We start from the raw sequence: 19,011 nt of genomic DNA, 5'->3' as shown, positions 1-19,011 counted from the left end.
CAATATTTGCAGATCTCGCTCTTTGTGCTCTTCCTTGTCACAGGAAATGTGGCGATCATAGTCCTAGTGGCAACCAGCCGTCGCCTTCGCACCCCAATGTACTTCCTTCTCTGCAATTTCTCCTTCCCGCAGGTATGGCAGACCACAGCTTGTATCCCAAAGACGCTTGCCAACCTTGTGTCGCAAAGCAAATCCATCTTCTTCGTCAGCTGTGTCCTACGGATGTATTTTATTTTCTCCCTAGGATGCACAGAGATTTTTCTCTTGGCTGTCATGGTCTACGACTGCCATGTGGCTATATGCTATCCTTTGCTCTACAGCTCCATCCTGAACAGCACCTTGACTGCTCAGCTGGCTGTTGGCTCTTGGTTGTGTGGTTTCCTGGCTATTTGTGTCCCAGCATTTCTGATTACCTGGTTGTCCTTCTGTACCCTAGTGTCATCAATCACTTCTCTGGGGACCTAGCACCGTGGATAGTTCTTTCCTGCACAGATACCTACCTTATTGATCTGGTGGCCTTTATCATCTCCTTCATTGTCATCCTGGGCTCCTGTGTCATAACCCTGCTCTCCTACATTTACATCATCTCCACTGTACTGACAATGCCATCACATAAGGAATGGAGAAGGGCCTTTTTAACTTGCTCTACCCATCTCACAGTTGTGATTATCTGGTACGGTTCGACCATTTTCCTACATGTCAGCCCTTCCATGCAGAACTCATTGGAATTGACCAAAATAGTCACCGTCTTGAATACTCTTGTCACACCCCTGTTGAACCCTTTCATCTACACACTGAGGAACCCAGAGGTAAAAGAAGCCCTGAGACATGTATTCAGGGAAGCGATGTTTTTCAAAATGTGCTGGAGGTCATTGGCTGTCACAGAAAATGTGGTGAAAGAAAAATGAGTCTGCACATGGAAGATATACCAAAGTTGATAGGGTACTGAAAAAACAACAACAATCCCTGAGGGCCAGAAGTCTAAAGGTAATCAGATGCCTAACTCTAATGGAAATCAAAGTGAGTTAGGTGACTAAATACCTTTAACAATCTGGTCCTTAGTGTCTCACATCCTTGAACATTTACAGCCAGATTGTTAAATGTATTTAGGTGCCTAATGGGATTTTCTATGAGTTTTAAGGGCCTAGATACTTTTTAAAACCCCACTAAGCACCTAAATACCTTTCAAAATCCAGCCCTTATGCATTGTTATCCTCTTACTTTGTATTTAATTTAAAATGAAACAAATTGCACATGTGCCAATTATTTATTTCTATTAAAGCCTGGCCTGTGGAGAGGATAGAGATATCGATAGGCTTGGCAGAATTCAATTTTTATTTTTTATAATTTTGACAGAGAATATCAAGGTTTATTTGTAAGCATTTTTTTAAAAAAATTGTCTATTTCTATTTTCACACTTGTGGGAAATTACTGTGGCGTGTCAGACAACAAGGTGAGTCAGAGAATAATTATTTAATGACAACTGGTTTTTTGGACCTTTTTTTTTGTGGGGGGGGGGCGGTTGACGTTCTGTGTGGCGAAACTGGCATTTCCTGACATTTACTGATAAAAATTTAACCCTTCCAAACCGAGGTAAGATAAACCCACAGGAACCTCAAATCAAGACCCCAGTGGATTTTGAAGGGGATTCAGAATAAAGTTCCGTTTCCAGTTCCAGACTGGGTAAAAACCCAGATGGGTATTTTTGTAGGCTTCTTTTTTTCTTTGTTTTTAGTACACGGGCATTCCAAAATTTTGGAAAGATTGATTTCACACGGATTCTGCCGGTTTGGACTGAAAATATGTGAGAATAGCTTACAAAATTTTGATGATGTCAAAACTGAATCCAGAATCTTAGTCCTGATTCACCTTTAAAATCACAGTGTGAGTGGAGGGGGATCCCCACCCCCCACTCCCTGATACCCCCTCACCCTCGCTGCGAGCATCTCAGCAAGGAGAGGAGACGTTGTTAGAAATCATGAGATTGGCTTTAAATAATAAATGTTGGGTTCTTTTGATTTGCTGTCTGGTTTTTGAGTCTGTAGGGTGCACTTCATGTTTTTATGCTTTTCTCTGTAACCATGAGTGTGCCCTGGTGGCAAGAGGACTGGACTGTAACTAGGAGAATGAAGTGAGCTGTAGCTCACGAAAGCTTATGCTCAAATAAATTGGTTAGTCTCTAAGGTGCCACAAGTCCTCCTTTTCTTAGTTCTATTCCTGGCTCTGCCATTGGCTTGGTGGATGACTTTGGGCAAGTAATGGTGTTAGGGGGCTGTATAGTCTGCAGTCAATCAGGAAGTGAGTGGGTGGGTGGGTGTGTGGGCAGGGGGAAATGGGAACTGTGGATGGGAAAATTGGAATCATGTCTGGCTAACGGCAGGAATGGGAAGAGGGAGACAGGTGTAAGGCTGTGGTATCAGAGCTGGGAAGAGGGACACTAAGGAAGGAAACTGGAATCATGCTTGCTGGAAGTTCACCCCAATAAACATCGAATTGTTTGCACCTTTGGACTTCGGGTATTGTTGCTCCCTGTTCATGCGAGAAGGACCAGGGAAGTAAGTGGGTGAAGGAATAAGCCCCCTAACAAATGGCTTCTCTCTGTGCCTCAGTTTCCACATCTGTAAAATGGGGATAATGATTCTCACCTCCTTTATATAGTGCTTTGTGATCTACGGATGAAAAGAACTACCGAAGAGAGAGGGATAATGATTATGTAAAAGAAAATATGAAAGCTGATCTGTTGATTCAAGCAGTTGAGATTTGAAGAAAAACAACAAATATTGTGAGACGGACATTAAAAATCATAAGAAGATCCTAGCCCCACTGACGTCAACGACAGAACTTAATTTCAGTGCGGCCAGGATTTCACCCTACATTGTCCAGAATTTTATCTTAACCCAACATTCAAACCCTTTGAGGCTTGCCTGCTGTCTTGGGCCAGACCTTCAACTGCCAATTTACAGTAGATTAGCATCCAGTCTACCAAATGTACTTAAAACATACGGATGTGCTATGTATAATTAATATCGCTTCATAAAATAACATGGAACTGGTTAAGATTTTGTGCCATCTGATTTACCTAATATTCACATAAAGATCATTGTAAGTGGTCACTCACTGATTCACATAAGCAGTGTCCATGTTTCCATTGAATCTTGAGCCCATTGAGTTTTGTGAGTGTAAATTCTAACGTTTCCATGCACTCACAGGTGTTAGAATCATGAAATGCCTCCGAAATGTGGTGCTTTTGTGGATAAATATCACTTTGGGCCTGGTGGAGGCTGTTTCAAAATGTTAAAGGTTATGAAAGTGATATGTACAAGGAAGATTATGTCCCCAAATCGTTCTCAACCAATTTAGTTTATTCTGTGAATTCTACTTTTGTGAGACACTATGCACTTGATTAGTCTGAATATATTTATTGTTGGAATACCTAGATAGTACGATAAATTAGATTAGATAGATAGTTGTGTCTGGGGACACAGAGAGAGAGAATTTTTGTTAACTGTGATCTTCCATACAGTTAATACACCTTCATTTCCCCTGATACTTGAATAGAATTTTACCGCTAGCTTTGGTTTCTCTTGGCAAACATGGATGTTTCAAATGGAATTTCTAGATTGTGCTTCACTGGACCATCGGAGCACCTGAAACAATTCGGGAAATATCATTTGATGGTTCACAAGATAAAAGAATAATTCAAGTTACTGATTTCACAACATACTCAACTCAGCGTACAGTGATAGCAAGACACAGAAACACAGCAATTAATGTGAACGAGGGACCTGATCACCTCATACGATATGATTTTTATTGTGCGCTTTTTGTCTAATATGCAATATAAATCCCAGGCTCATGGTTTGAGGATCTGAGTATTTAAATTAAAGACTTATTTATCCTTCCTATGGAGTGATTATCAAGTTGGGATACAAGCTTGGGTACTGATGTTACAAAGGGACATTGGACCAAATTCACATCTGGTGTAACTCACTTGACTTTGGAGAATTTGCCCTAGTGTCTCACAGGAACAGAGTGGGTGGACAAAAAACTCCTTCAACATGAGTCCTATATAAATACAAAAGAGGGATACACATTACACTTTAAAGTAAGAGGACTGCAGTTACAGTGCAATGGCCCTCTGAGCTGAGCGGTGACTGCGCCTAAGGCTGTGACTTCCTCTGCCTCCATCAGAGGGGAAGGGCCCGTCCCCCTCCCTGCACCCAGACGGGTCCGGTGGCTGAGTTGAGAACCCAGCTCCCACCCCAGAGCAACCAGCTCAGGATGGCACGAACTCTCCTTCTGCTTGTGCTGGGTAAATGACCTCCCTCAGCCCGCATCCCTTTGTCTGTCTATCTGGAGATACCCCCGCCCAGCATCCCTCCATCCCTCTGCACCCCCATCCCCTCCCTGGAGCTCTCTTCTCTTCTCTTCTCTTCTCTTCTCTCTCCAGATTCTCTCCAGGCCGGAGTCCCCCGCAGTCCTTGCTGAGAGGCTCACAGCGAGGGTGAGGGGGTAACAGGGAGTGGGGATCCCCCTCCTCTCACACTGTGATGTTTGAAATTGCAAGGAAGGGGGAATCCCCATCCCCTGGGTGGGTCAGGCTGCCCCGTTCACAGGTGCCTCCTATGAACCTGCCCCAGCAGCAGCTACGGTCCAGAGCCACTTCCGTGGGGGTGGAAGAGCAACCCCAGCTGATGCCTACTTGTGGGGTCCATTTGGTGGGTCCCAGCTCTGGCTGTAGGGGAGAAGATGCCCCCATCCCCCTGGGCACTACCTCACTGACAGCCTCAGCAGCGAGAGAGAGGTCTGGAGGGGCCATGGAGACTGACCTCCCACCTCCCCATTACAATGAGTCCCCCCTGGCCAGAGGTCCGTGGGGGTGGGGCTGTGTGTGGAGGGGGGGCCTCTCTCTGCCCCAGCTCTGGGCTCCCACCCACAGAGGACTCAGGGCCGGGGGGACAGATCCAGCACCATCCAGCGGGACATTAAAAGCAGGTTCTGCAGAGACCCCAGAGGAAATGCGGTGGGTGGAAAAACTCCCCCCTCCCTTCCCCACATCTGGCCGAGCTTCCTCATGTCTCTCAGATGCCTTCTCGCTATTGAGAGGCAGGTGTGACAGTCAACTGACGGGTTCTCGCCCCTCTTTCACCACTGCCCCTGGATGGAGAGTGTGGGGTGAATACCCTGATGGGAAAGGGGTATCTTGGAGTTGAAACATTTGCATCCACAATCCTCCCCGCTTTTTGCACCATAAAGGGGCAGGAAGGAGCAAGGGTCAGTTTGGAGAACCCCCTCCCCAGCCCCAGTTCAGTGGGGGGACATGGCAGGATGTGTGGAGCGAAGAGTTTGCAGACAGTCCCTGGCTCCCGGGTGGGTGGGCAGCGAACTGTGCAGAGGGTCCCTGGGTTATAGAAGCTGGGGACGGGGAGCTGGCAGATGCTCCCTGGCTGGGGGGGGGGGGTGAGGCGTTTGCAGACGCTCCCTGGCTGGGTTGGGTGGGGGGTGAGGTGTTTGCAGACTCTCCCTGGCTGGGTTGGGTGGAGGGTGAGGCGTTTGTAGACGCTCCCTGGCTGGGTTGGGTGGGGGGGTGAGGCGTTTGCAGACGCTCCCTGGCTGGGTTGGGTGGGGGGGGTGAGGCGTTTGCAGACGCTCCCTGGCTGGGTTGGGTGGGGGGGTGAGGCGTTTGCAGACGCTCCCTGGCTGGGTTGGGTGGGGGGGTGAGGCGTTTGCAGATGCTCCCTGGCTGGGTTGGGTGGAGGGTGAGGCGTTTGTAGACGCTCCCTGGCTGGGTTGGGTGGGGGGTGAGGCGTTTGCAGACGCTCCCTGGCTGGGTTGGGTGGGGGGGTGAGGCGTTTGCAGACGCTCCCTGGCTGGGTTGGGTGGGGTGGGTGAGGCGTTTGCAGACGCTCCCTGGCTGGGTTGGGTGGGGGGTGAGGCGTTTGCAGACGCTCCCTGGCGGGGGCGGGGCTCGCGGGGACACTCTCCCTCCCAGCCTGGCTCAGGGCTTCGCTGCTCAGAACCGAGCGAGAAGGTACCGGGGGTGCGGATCGGGCCCCAGTCGAGCCCCTGCCCCTGGGGGGCCTGGCCCCAGCCCCCCCTTCCCCTCCGTGTCCAGGGCCCCCCACCCACTGGTCTGGGCCATCCCCCGACTCAGGGCTTCGCCCCTGCAGAGTCTCCCCGCCCTGGCTGCGGGGCCCTGCGTGCCGGGGCGGGTTTGGGGGTGTTTGGAGGGAGGTGACCCCGAAACGTTTCTGCTCCGCCCCCCCCCATCCACCCCCCTTCCCGCGCTTCTCCCTGCGTGGGTTTCCCAGGGGCCATCCCCGTGGCGCCCGGCCGGTGTGACGACACAAATCTCAGCCCTCCCCTTTTGCACCGGGGGGCACCGGCCCTGACCTGCTCCCCACAGGCTCCTGGGGTCCGCTGGGTCCCATGAGGGGTCGGAGCTCCCCACCCCCGCCCACCCCGCCCTGCGGCTCCCTCGCACCCCAAGAAGCAGCTGCTGCAGCAGGAGCCGCCGCCTGTGATCGGCCGAAGTTTCACGCCGACTCCCTTCCTCCGGGCGGGGAATTAGGCATCAGAGTTCAGTGCCGGGACCAACCGACCCGCCCCCGCGCCCCGCTGGAGCCCTGCCCTGGCCTCAGCCCTTTCCCAGCCTAGGGAGCGCAGCCCAGAGAGGCGGTAAATACCTGCGGGGGGAACGTGGCCTGTCCTGTGGCTGGGAGTTGCAGGCAGATGAATTCAGGCGAGGAGGGAGGCTCACCTGTCTGGCGGGGAGGTGGCGCGGTGGGGAATTAGCTGCTGGCCCAACTCCCCGGGGCTCCGGTGGATTCTCCATCCTGGGCCATGTGTGAAGCCGGGCAGGAGGTTTGTCTAGAAATCTGCCTACGTTCCCCCCCCGCCTGCCCCCCAGGTGATCCCAGTCTCCCCGTCCCACCTTCCAGCTGGGAATTCTCTAGGGGCCTGGAGTGGTGGCGAGCAGAAACGAGGCTCGGAGAGTGGGGTTGGGAGCCCCTCTCGCTCACGGCAGCTCTGGCGTTCCTCGCCCCCATCCCACCCTCAGCTCCCCGCTCCTCCGCGGAGACTCCCTGCATGCCTCAGAGCCAGATTTCTGCTGCGGGAGAAATCAACCGGCTGCCGCCCTCTTACCCCGTCGTAAGGCAGCAAATCCAAGGCCCAGGCCAAACGGCTCGGGGGCATGGAACAAGAACGCCAGGAGCCCCTGGGCATGGCCAAGGGCTGGATTTCACCCCCGTTGGGGCGGGGGGTCTATGGCGACTGCTCCAGCCTGGGGTGAAAGATGAGTAAATAGCAGGGCCGTGTCCCTGCCAAGAACGGCCAGGAGCTGGAGCCTGCTCCACAAACCTCTGCTTCTCTGCAGGGCGACAGTGGGGAGAAGGGCCTAGCCGGGTTAACAACCCCCCAGTGACCGAGCCGAGTCCCCTGCAACCCCTGTCGCTGTTCCAGGGCCCCCCTCCCAGGGGCTGGGGATAAAACCCAGCAGTCCTGGCTCCCAGCCCCCTCATTCTAACGCACGAGTCCCCCATCCCCCTTCATTCCGTCTGTCTGTCTGACCCCTGCACCTCTCCTTCCTTCCATCTGTCCATCCATCCCCATACATCCCCCTATGTTTCTCTCTCCATCCCCCAACTGCCAGCTGTACCCCAGTCCCTGTCTGCCCCTCCCTGCGGGGGGCTGGCAGAGTTGGAGCAGAGCCGTGACTCTGATCTCAGGAGCTTGGGCCTGTGGGACTCCCTGCCACAGGACCTGGCTGAGCAGAGGGGTGGGGCTGGGGTCTCAGAGCCATCGCCGAGTGTGTGTGTGTGTGTGGGGGGGGGGTGTCAGGGCACCCTGTGCCCATCAGTTTCCATGGGAACCCTGTATCTCACCCCCCGACCTTCCCCTCACACAGATCCCCGACCCTGGAGCCGAGATGATGAGTTGCGGCCTCCTGACCAGCTCCAAGGAGCCGGGTGAGTCAGGTCTGCGGGGGATGGTGCATTGAGGGGGAGGGTGGCCCCATGGCTGACGTGGCTCCTCCCCCCGGTGCCCGTGGGGGGCCTGTGGCTGATGTCCACCTCCCCGCAGTGCCCCTGCACCACAGCTCGGTGTCGGTGTTGATCCGAGGCTTTGTGGCGGACGTGGGCTGCGAACTGCTCTGCAGGAATGAGGAGCTGGGGCCCGTGGAGGCCGTGTTCAAATTCCCCGTGGACGCCGAGGCGGCTGTCGACGCCTTCTAGGCCCGGCCGCGGGGGCCTGCATCCAGGCCCAGCTCCAGGAGAAGAGACAGGTGCTGGGGGCGGGAGTCCCGGGTGGGAGAGAGGAGGGGACCGGCTGAGGGGATCTCGGGGTGACCCCATCTCTCCCAGCAGGTGCATGAGCTGTACAGGGATGTGCTGGTCGGTGGGGGCAGGGGATCTTGGGGGACAGGGATCTCGGGGTGACCCTGTCTCTCCCGGCAGGCACAGGAGCTGTACGGGGACGGGGCCACCCACTACGTGCTGCTGACCATGCTACACCCTCGCTACACGCCCCACAGTGAGACCCACAGATCCCCCTGTGCCTCTGCTACATGCCCCATGGTGAGACCCTCCTGTACCCCAGCTGTGTGCTTCCAACCATGCTGCACCCCTTTTACATGCCCCATGTTGAGACCAGACCTTTAGGTGCCCTAGATCCCGCATAGCTCCCTGTACCACATAGCCCCCAGAACCCCAGCTACACACCCCACTGTGAGTGACCCCCGAGCCTGTACCCCCTGAAACCTCCATAGCCCCTTCTACATACCCCACAGTGAAAGACCCATATAGCCCCCATAATGCCCCATAGGCCACTACTGTGTTCCCTGCGGTAAGTGCGCCCCTCCCACCCCCCCAGGTCTGCAGTCCCCGCCCCAAGGAAAGTGTGGGCCCCTTACTGAATGAGGGAGGCAACCTAGTGACAGAGGATGTGGAAAAAGCTAATGTACTCAATGCTTTTTTTGCCTCTGTTTTCACTAACAAGGTCAGCTCCCAGACTGCTGCGCTGGGCATCACAAAATGGGGAAGAGATGGCCAGCCCTCTGTGGAGATAGAGGTGGTTAGGGACTATTTAGAAAAGCTGGACGTGCACAAGTCCATGGGGCCGCACGAGTTGCATCCGAGAGTGCTGAAGGAATTGGCGGCTGTGATTGCAGAGCCATTGGCCATTATCTTTGAAAACTCGTGGCGAACCGGGGAAGTCCCGGATGACTGGAAAAAGGCTAATGTAGTGCCAATCTTTAAAAAAGGGAAGAAGGAGGATCCTGGGAACTACAGGCCAGTCAGCCTCACCTCAGTCCCTGGAAAAATCATGGAGCAGGTCCTCAAAGAATCAATCTTGAAGTACTTGCATGAGAAGAAAGTGATCAGGAACAGCCAGCATGGATTCACCAAGGGAAGGTCATGCCTGACTAATCTAATCGCCTTTTATCATGAGATTACTGGTTCTGTGGATGAAGGGAAAGCAGTGGATGTATTGTTTCTTGACTTTAGCAAAGCTTTTGACACGGTCTCCCACAGTATTCTTGTCAGCAAGTTAAGGAAGTATGGGCTGGATGAATGCACTATAAGGTGGGTAGAAAGCTGGCTAGATTGTCGGGCTCAACGGGTAGTGATCAATGGCTCCATGTCTAGTTGGCAGCCGGTGTCAAGTGGAGTGCCCCAGGGGTCGGTCCTGGGGCCGGTTTTGTTCAATATCTTCATAAATGATCTGGAGGATGGTGTGGCTTGCACTCTCAGCAAATTTGCGGACGATACTAAACTGGGAGGAGTGGTAGATACGCTGGAGGGGAGGGATAGGATACAGAAGGACCTAGACAAATTGGAGGATTGGGCCAAAAGAAATCTGATGAGGTTCAATAAGGATAAGTGCAGGGTCCTGCACTTAGGACGGAAGAATCCAATGCACCGCTACAGACTAGGGGCCGAATGGCTAGGCAGCAGTTCTGCGGAAAAGGACCTAGGCGTGACAGTGGACGAGAAGCTGGATATGAGTCAGCAGTGTGCCCTTGTTGCCAAGAAGGCCAATGGCATTTTGGGATGTATAAGTAGGGGCATAGCGAGCAGATCGAGGGACGTGATCATTCCTCTCTATTCGACATTGGTGAGGCCTCATCTGGAGTACTGTGTCCAGTTTTGGGCCCCACACTACAAGAAGGATGTGGATAAATTGGAGAGAGTCCAGCGAAGGGCAACAAAAATGATTAGGGGTCTAGAACACATGACTTATGAGGAGAGGCTGAGGGAGCTGGGATTGTTTAGCCTGCAGAAGAGAAGAATGAGGGGGGATTTGATAGCTGCTTTCAAAAGCAGGGGTCGGAGGGGGACGGACGCCGGGCACTGGAGGCCAGCCTGAGCTCTGGGGTCGTCTGCTCCCTCACGGCCTACGTGGGGGTGGACGTGGAGCGGGGGCAGCTGGTGAGGTGGGATGTCCCGCTGGCAGGTAACCCCCAAAGCGGCTGGGGCTCCTGGCGCCAGGGGGGACCCAGCATGTGGGGGGAACTCGGGTAGGAGGGGGAACCTGGCACTGGGGGCGGTATGGGGAGGTGGGGGAAACCTGGCGCCAGGGAGGGATCCCAGCACAGGGGGATCCCAGTGTAAGAGGGGGGGACCCAGAAGGGGCATGCGCAGGCATCATGTTTATGGGGTAATGTCCCTTTGCCCCTCTCCCTGCCCCCCTGAGTCCCGGGGGCTGTGCTGCCCCCTCCCTCCTCCAGGGTGACGGCGAACCCAATCCCCATACCTCCGGGGCATGGGGAGAGCAGGGGCACTAGCATGGTGAGACGGGGAGTAGCACCGCCCCCCACCCCAGCCGGAAGAGAGGGGTCTGTGCCAGACAGACAGACAGAAGTAGACAGGCATGCGGATACCCAGAGTCAGACAGGGACAGAGATCGAGAATCAGCCGACAGACCCAGACGGGGACAGGACGGAGAGACGCAGAGAGAGAAACAGACCCAGTCAGACAGACAGACCGACCCGGGCAGATGCAGGGACAGGAGGGGCGGGCACATTGCTGTCATGAGCAGACCTGGCTAGTAGGGGCCTCTCGCCCCCCAGCATCCTGCCCTCATCCATGGAGTGCAGCACCCACCCCTGCATCCCTTGGGGCTGGAGGAGGGGTCCTGGCTGGGGGGAGAAGAATGGGGCTCTGGGGACTGGATCTGGGGGTCACAGCCAGGGGGGAAGGGGCAAGAGCTGGAGATCCTGGCTGTGATGGAGCTGCGGGGAGAGGAGGATGGGGCTGGGTGTGGGGGAGTCCCAGCTCGGGGAAAGGGGCTGGGGGGTATGGAGGAGGGGTCCCAGCGGTGCGTTGGCTCTAAGTGTCTCGGGGGGGACGGAATTCTCTTCCCTCCCTTTGCTTCTCTGGGTCTGTTTTCGTGTCCGTCTGTCTCTGTGACTGTCCATCTACTCGCTAAATTTCGATTTCATCATGGACTATGTCATAAATATAAAGGGAAGGATAAACCCCTTTGAAATCCCTCCTGGCCAGGGGAAAGCTCCTCTCACCTGTAAAGGGTTAAGAAGCTAAAGGTAACCTCGCTGGCACCTGACCAAAATGACCAATGAGGAGACAAGATACTTTCAAAAGCTGGGAGGAGGGAGAGAAACAAAGGGTCTGGGTCTGTCTGTATGCTGGTCTTTGCCAGGGATAGACCAGGAATGGAGTCTTAGAACTTTTAGTAAGTAATCTAGCTAGGTATGTGTTAGATTATGATTTCTTTAAATGGCTGAGAAAAGAATTGTGCTGAATAGAATAACTATTTCTGTCTGTGTATCTTTTTTGTAACTTAAGGTTTTGCCTAGAGGGGTTCTCTATGTTTTTGAATCTAATTACCCTGTAAGATATCTACCATCCTCATTTTACAGGGGGGATTTCTTTATTTCTATTTACTTCTATTTTCTATTAAAAGTCTTCTTGTAAAAAACTGAATGCTTTTTCATTGTTCTCAGATCCAAGGGTTTGGGTCTGTGGTCACCTATGCAAATTGGTGAGGCTTTTTATCCAACATTTCCCAGGAAAGGGGGGGTGCAAGTGTTGGGAGGATTGTTCATGTTTCTTAAGATCGAAGGGTCTGGGTCTGTAGTCACCTAGGCAAATTGGTGAGGCTTTTTACCAAACCTTGTCCAGGAAGTGGGGTGCAGGGTTTTGGGAAGTATTTTGCGGGGAAAGACGTGTCCAAACAGCTCTTCCCCAGTAACCAGTATTAGTTTGGTGGTGGTAGCGGCCAGTCCAAGGACAACGGGGGGGAATATTTTGTACCTTGGGGAAGTTTTGACCTAAGCTGGTAAAGATAAGCTTAGGAGGTTTTTTCATGCAGGTCCCCACATCTGTACCCTAGAGTTCAGAGTGGGGGAGGAACCTTGACAGACTATATGGAGGTGATAGACTGGGTCTCCACAGACCCCATCTGCGAGCGGCCGTCGAGCGGAGTGCGCCTGGACGAACCGAACCAGCGCAGCATCTTCGGCCGCTTGTCCCGTGACTTGGCTGCGGCACGTGAGTACCTCTGCCACGTATGCCTGCAGCTCCCAAAGTCCAGCGCCGGCCATCTCCTCCCTCGCAAGCGCCTGTCCTGGCTCCGTGGCCTCCCAAAGCTCAGCCGTGGGGGCTCAACACAAGGGCAGACAGTCCTGCAATCAGGGGGCCCCACCGGAGACGGCACCCCAGAACGGTGAAGGGGGCTGGGAGTCAGGACTCCGGGGGTGGGCAAACGCCAGGGTGATGCTTCATCGGGTTAGAGACCCATATGCCCTGAAGGTCACGGAGCTGTGCAAGTCTTTAAAAACGACATAGAAAACGAAGGAAATTCCTGGGTGAAAAACCTTTGTGTCGCTGAGGGAGGGGGAATTCTTGGCTGTTTTTTTTAGTGTTGTGAAGCAAATTATCTCGAAAGAAAATGAATAAAAAAATAAGGAAACCCCCAGGCAAAAAACTCTGTGAAGGTGGAATTTGGGGTGTGAGTTTGTGTCAGTGAGCTAAGGGTGTGTGTGTGGGGCGGGGATCAGTAGTTTTTCATAATAGGAATGTCTCTGAGCAGTTTTCTCTGAAATAAAGCCAGAGGGAAATTCCCAGGCAAAAAAACCTTGTGAAGCTGGGTCTGAGCTTGGAGGTTTGTACAGGCGAGTTCAGGGGCAAAAGTCTTTCTTGGCACCTTCTGGTTTATAAACGAAGAAACCCACGAAAGGCAGAAATTTTAAAGTTACCTTAAAACCTGCATTTGGAGAGTCTGGAAATACAAAGTGACTGTAGCCCAGATAACTTTAACTCTGCCCCGTAACCCTGGCCCATGCATGGCTATAATATCATATAAACTCTGTAACATCCCATCCCCCGCTACCCCTTTAGACTCTTGTGTCTCTCTCTGGCCATAGGTCTGTATCGCAGGTTGTAGTGGGGGATAGTCCCGGGGACAGACTGTGTTTGAGAAACACCGTGGGGTTGTGGAATTAATGCCTGGGCAGGAACAGTCACAGGGAGTTGGGTGCCCATCTCGGATTGAAAGTTAATTGTCATCCCATGGGTGCAAGAAGGGGCAGAGTTAAGGATGATTGTGGTGGGGTTAAGGGTGCAGAAGAGCAGGTTAAGGACACCCATAGAGGGACAGAGTTAAGGCCACACAGAGGGTGACCGTTAAGGCTGTTGGCTGTCCCCCAGCCTGGACAGGCCATGTCGCTGTTCTGTACCCACAACCCTGTGCCAGCCCCATCTCCCTGTGTCTCTCCCCAGAGCGGGCACCGGAGGAGTCTCCCTTGCTGAGGCTGGTGTCTCTGCAAAATGCCGACGTCTTGTGGAACCTGGACCCCTGGCTGGCTGCTGTGCTGGGGGTGAGCGAGACCGACGCCAGGGGGAGGATACCCAGTGCGGTGAGCGGGGGTGCAGAGGAGAGGGGAGAGATCTGGGGCAGGTGCCATTGATTGGGCCTGTTCTCTGCTCCCAGATGAGATTAGGGGCGACCCATTCGGGGGGAGTCTGAGGGTGACTGGATTAAAGGACCCCTGAACCTGGAGCCCAGTGCGCGAGACGGGCCCAGATCGGGGGGCTGGGAACCCCCTAACAGGGTCGGAGCATTGGATCGTGGGGGCCCAGGGCCAGATGGAGGAGCCCAAGTTGGGCCCTGTCTCAGGCCATCTCTCTACTCCCTGGACATGGCACTGGGCATCTGGGTAGAGGGTCCACGGTGCTGGAGCGGGGGCTATAGGAACCCTCCGAGTCGGGGTGGGGGGATGGAGTAGGGGGTCCCTAGGGAAGGGGGAGGGCTGGGTGAGGGATGGAGGTCAGGGGAGGGGGCCAGGCTGGGCGCTGACTCAGGCTGTCTCTATCCTGCCCCCCACAGGACGTGACCCCCAGCATCTGGGCCACGGTGCTGGCCATGGTCTGGCTGCACAACTGGGCCATGGGGTAGCGTGAAGAGTCGAGCTGCTGGAGGCCAGGACTGTGGTCTGGGTACAGGACTGAGCAGGTGAGAGGGGTCCTGGTGGGTCGGGGGCAGGGACAGTGTCCAAGGTCTCGACCCTGAGAGTCCCTGCCCCATGGGGCCCCTGAGCCTGGGCCCCAGGAACCTCCATCCTCACGGCCCAGAGCCATGAGCCTGCCCCCCATGTCCTATAGCCCAGCCCCCTTCAGGGCCCTGAGAGCCTGTGCCCCAGGGGTCCCCATTCCTGAGATTCCTGCCCCCCAGGGCCCCACAGCCCAGCCCTCGAGAGCCCCCGTCCCCAGCCTCTCCCCATCCCAATCCCAGCACCCTTTCGGGGTTTCCATGCCCCCCTCCCAGCACCTTTACTTCCCAGCTTCCCAACCCCCACACCAGTCCCCCACGTGCTGTGAGCTCTGTTCCCTTTGCCCCCAGGCCCTCCCCTCGTTCCCCGGGCTGGTGTCTCTCCAGTGCCCCCCTCTCATTTCAGGGGCCCGGCTGAGCGAGTGCCTGGAAGCCGCCAACGCCCTGCTGGGCTGCAGCGTTGGCCCTGCCATCTTCGGGCTCTGAGCCCCCTCCAGGATCCCCACACCCACTCCCCAAACTACCCTGGGCGTCCAACTGGGAGCCCGAGGGCCAGCAGGGGACATTGGGTGCAGACCCACCTGGGCGGCCTGTGCCCAGCTCGGAGCAAACCCCCAGCTGGGATCCCATCTCTGCCACCAGTTCGGATGCATCTGCCTCCCACTGGCTGAAGAGGAACGAGGGCTGCCCCCCAGCTCCACCCCACTCTGACCCACTCTTGAGTAACCCCCACGCTGCTCACAGCCGCCGCCTCCTCTCTGCATTGTGGGGGAGTCCTCGGGATCGCCTGCATCAATGTTGCACATCTCTTCGCATTTTACAAATGACTGAGGGGTCCCTCTGTAAACAGCCCCTGGCCCCCACCCCAGAGGTGGCTGCATTGACCTCGCCCTGCATGAGCCATCCAGTGTCAACCTAGTCCCATCTGCATGGAGTTCAGCTACTGGACAGCCAGCCAGACCAACAGTATCTTTCCTTGTCCAAACACAACCTCACTTTGTCGTAATGGCAGTTTTCTCTTCGCTGGACAATCCTGAACGCAAACATGAGCACAGTGATTGGCTTAATTCTTCATTTCCTCTCTGCCTAGGTCTAGACTAGAGCTGGTCAGTCATTTTCCAGCTGAACAGTGCTGTGTTGGCAAGTGCAATTCTGTGGTGAAGGCTGAAAGGTGGAATCAGGCAGCAGATGGAGGAAGCTTGCCCCGTGCTGCGTGTTGTGAATCCCTCCCTGTTCACCAGCTGCTGAATTCTCTACCACAGGAAGAAATGCTTCAAAACCTGACCGTCCATCTTGATGGTTAATGCTCACGCTGTGTCCATCCTGGGCAGCACCGGGCCCTTCTCAGGACATCCTGGGACTCTAGCAAATGATGAAAGACCTCAGCTGGTTAATTCCCTGGAAAGAAAGTGCTGTTTTTATCAAGAAACTGCAGGAACATACGGAAGAAGCAAACAGTTTTCCCACTTCATGTTAACCAGCACTGACCCCCTTTGAACAGTTTTCACCATATGACTCTGTGCTGGGTGGTGTCCCTATTTCAGCCTTTCCATGTCTGAGAAGGCAACTCAGCAAATTCAATTTACAGCCACATTGCGCAGCGACTCCAGGGAAGGATTAAGATACCAGGTAATGGATTAATTGCCTTAAGGCCTGAAAGAATGCTGCCGTGGGACTGAGATTTCCCCAAAGGCCAGACGGAATTCAGAGATCTTAATTCTCACTTCCCGCTATGAATAGTGGAACTTCAATACCAGCAGTGACACCCTGGTCCATTGAAATCAAAGGCGGTTTTGTCTTCGACTTCAACGGGCACAGTATTTCAGCCCATATTACGAGGCTTTTGCAAATTACGAGGCTTTTGCAAATTGAAAATCCCAACCTACTATCCTGTTCCAAACCCAATGAAGTCAGAGGAAAGGCTCTTTCAGAGAGAGCTGGGGAACCAACTCCCATTGAAAACTCCAGCCAGAGTGAGTCTTTCCAGTGGTCTTTAGATAAACTCCGTTGGTAGAAGCTGATTACCTAGCTCCCTTTGGCGCCTTTGGATATCCCAGCTTCCAGCTGACTCCAGTGGACTTTGAAGCAGACCCAGTCTGTATTTCTGAGCCTTTAGATAGATAGATAGATAGATAGATAGATAAAAAATCCACACAAAGAATAACAAAATAAATCACACAACCGTCTGTACTCCCACGTATGTGACCATAAACAGCCTCATGTACTGTAGCACACCCATTAATGTATGACCCCTCCAGCCTATAATGCCCCATCCGTTCCCGTCTGGTCCTGGCTCCTAGGTCCTCTCCTTGGCTCTGGTTGGGCTTGGCATGCTAGCGACTAGAGCAGGGGACTGGCCCATGGCATTCCCGGGTTCTGTTTTGGTTCCTGGAGGCAAATGTGGCCTAGTGGGTTGAGTCGGGGGGACTGGGACTCAGGACTTCTGGCTTCTACTGTGGTAAAAGTATCACAGAGAAACCAAGACAAGAAACCGATGTAAACACGCTGAGCATAGCAGGAGTCACCCGTCAGTCTTATGGGGCCCCAGCAGGTCAGAGTCTTCCCAACGCTTCCACCAGCCCAGAAGGTCCTGTCCGTCGATGGGTCCGAGTCAGTTCAAGCTCATCCTTTCAGAGCAAAAGTCCTTTCTTTGTTTCCTCGTTTCTGGAAAAGCCAGCTTGACCCAATGTGTGCGAATCCCCGTGAGGGCGTGGAACTTCTGTTGAGCGGATCAGTCTGCGGTGGGGTGTCTACACTGCATTGTAAACCCAGGCTTGTGGACTCGGTGTTTCCAAGCCCGTGCTTGAGTGTCCACGCTGCATTGGAAGCCTGGGTTTACAATGCTGGGTCTGGGTTAGCTGTGCTAACATGTCTATACTGCACTGTGCAGACCTTCTGACTCGGGTCTGCGGCTTGACCCGCGTCCACACTGCACAATGACAGGGCTTGGACCCGAGTCTCAGTGGGAGTCGGGCTCTGACCCATCCCCCGAGCAGCATCCTAGGACCCTGGGACCCTGAGTGCTTCCTGCGCTGAGTCAGACTGACCTGTGTGCACACAGAAGGGGGCCTTGGGCTCAGACATGAGTCAGAACCCGGGCATAGGGTGCAGTGTAGACATAGATGGTGAGTTGCTTTGCTTTACTCACTCCTCCCCTGGTATTTTTGGTTCCTGGAGGAGCTGGTATAGCCCCTTCCCATGGATTTATGTAAAATTCCTGGCCCACAATGATACATAAACTTAATACAGTGTGGTCCTCAAAATATTGATGGGGTGCGATATCGAAGACTGGCCTACAGAGAGCATCCCAGTGATGCCCTGGATTGGGGAACATGGGTGCTGAGTTCGATTCTCAGCTCTGTCACTGAATCGTAGCGTGATCTTGGGTAAGTCTCTTCATTGCTTTGTGCCTCAGTTTCCCCTTTGAAAAATAGGGATGAGGATGATATTCCCACTTCCAGTTGTGCTATGAGGATAACTCGAAAAATACTTGGGAGTCAGACATGACAGTGCTGGGTGCGGTATAATACCTAGGGTAGATACATGATGGGTAACATCTTGGTCAGTTACTGCAGCAGAAATAGTTCTGAGCAAGAAACTTCACTTATCAAATGTATATTTCACACCTCCTCTTGGAATAAATCCTTTAATCTTTGAGTCAGCGAGAGTAAACCTAGACCATCCCTGACAGGTGTTTGTCCAACCTGGTTTTAAAAACCTCCAGTGACGGGGATTTCACAACCTCCCTTGGAAGCCTGGTCCAGAGCTCGATTACCCTGAGAGAGAGAGAGAGAGTTTTCCTAATATCCAACCTGAATCTCCCTTGCTGCAGACTAAGCCCATTGCTGCTTCTCCTCCCTTCAGTGGCAATGGAGAAAAATGGATCACCGTCCTCTTCAGAACAGCCCTTCGCTTATTGGAAGCCTGTTGTCGGGTCCCCCTCAGTCTTCTGGTCTCAAGGCTAAACATGCCCAGTATTTTAACCTTTCCTCACAGGTCAGGTTTTCTAACTCTCTGGTCATTTTTGTTGCTCTCCTCTGGACTCTCTCCAATGTGTCCACATCTTTCCTTAAGTGTGGTGCCAAGAACCGGACACAGTACCCCAGCTGCGGCCTCGCCAGGGCTGAGCAGAGCAGGACGGTTACCTCCTGCGTCTTACGTACGACCCTCCTGTTAATACAGCCCAGAATGCGACCAGTGCTAGGGCCTGTGTTACACACGAGGGAAGATGAGATGGTCCCATAGTTTCCAAGGCCAGAAGAGACCAGGGAGTCATCCCCTCCCGTCCAGTCCCTATAATGCTGCTTCCCTCTCATTCCTTATCCTTTGCTGCCCTCTGACGACTGCAAGAAGCAACCAGAATTTCATGGAGATCTGCTGTATTCTCCATCTTTTCTCTTTACCGGTTCACTTCCAAATGCTTCCCATTTGTCAGTCAAAACTCCTGAGCAGCAAGGGCTGGTTGGGGCGCTTGGACTGTGGATGGGATCGCAGCGC

At 53.8% G+C, this 19,011-nt stretch overlaps 1 pseudogene; it reads left to right on the top strand.

The window, feature by feature from the left end:
* Positions 1–273: 273 nt before the first annotated feature.
* Positions 274–8,237, top strand: LOC144274950 (olfactory receptor 6F1-like; annotated as a pseudogene).
* Positions 8,238–19,011: the final 10,774 nt, after the last annotated feature.

Source organism: Eretmochelys imbricata, chromosome 14 (genome assembly GCF_965152235.1).
Source record: "Eretmochelys imbricata isolate rEreImb1 chromosome 14, rEreImb1.hap1, whole genome shotgun sequence".
In the NCBI taxonomy this organism is placed as follows: domain Eukaryota; kingdom Metazoa; phylum Chordata; order Testudines; family Cheloniidae; genus Eretmochelys; species Eretmochelys imbricata.
Note: the sequence above shows the minus strand (reverse complement) of the source record. Positions and strands in the feature narration are given on the sequence as shown.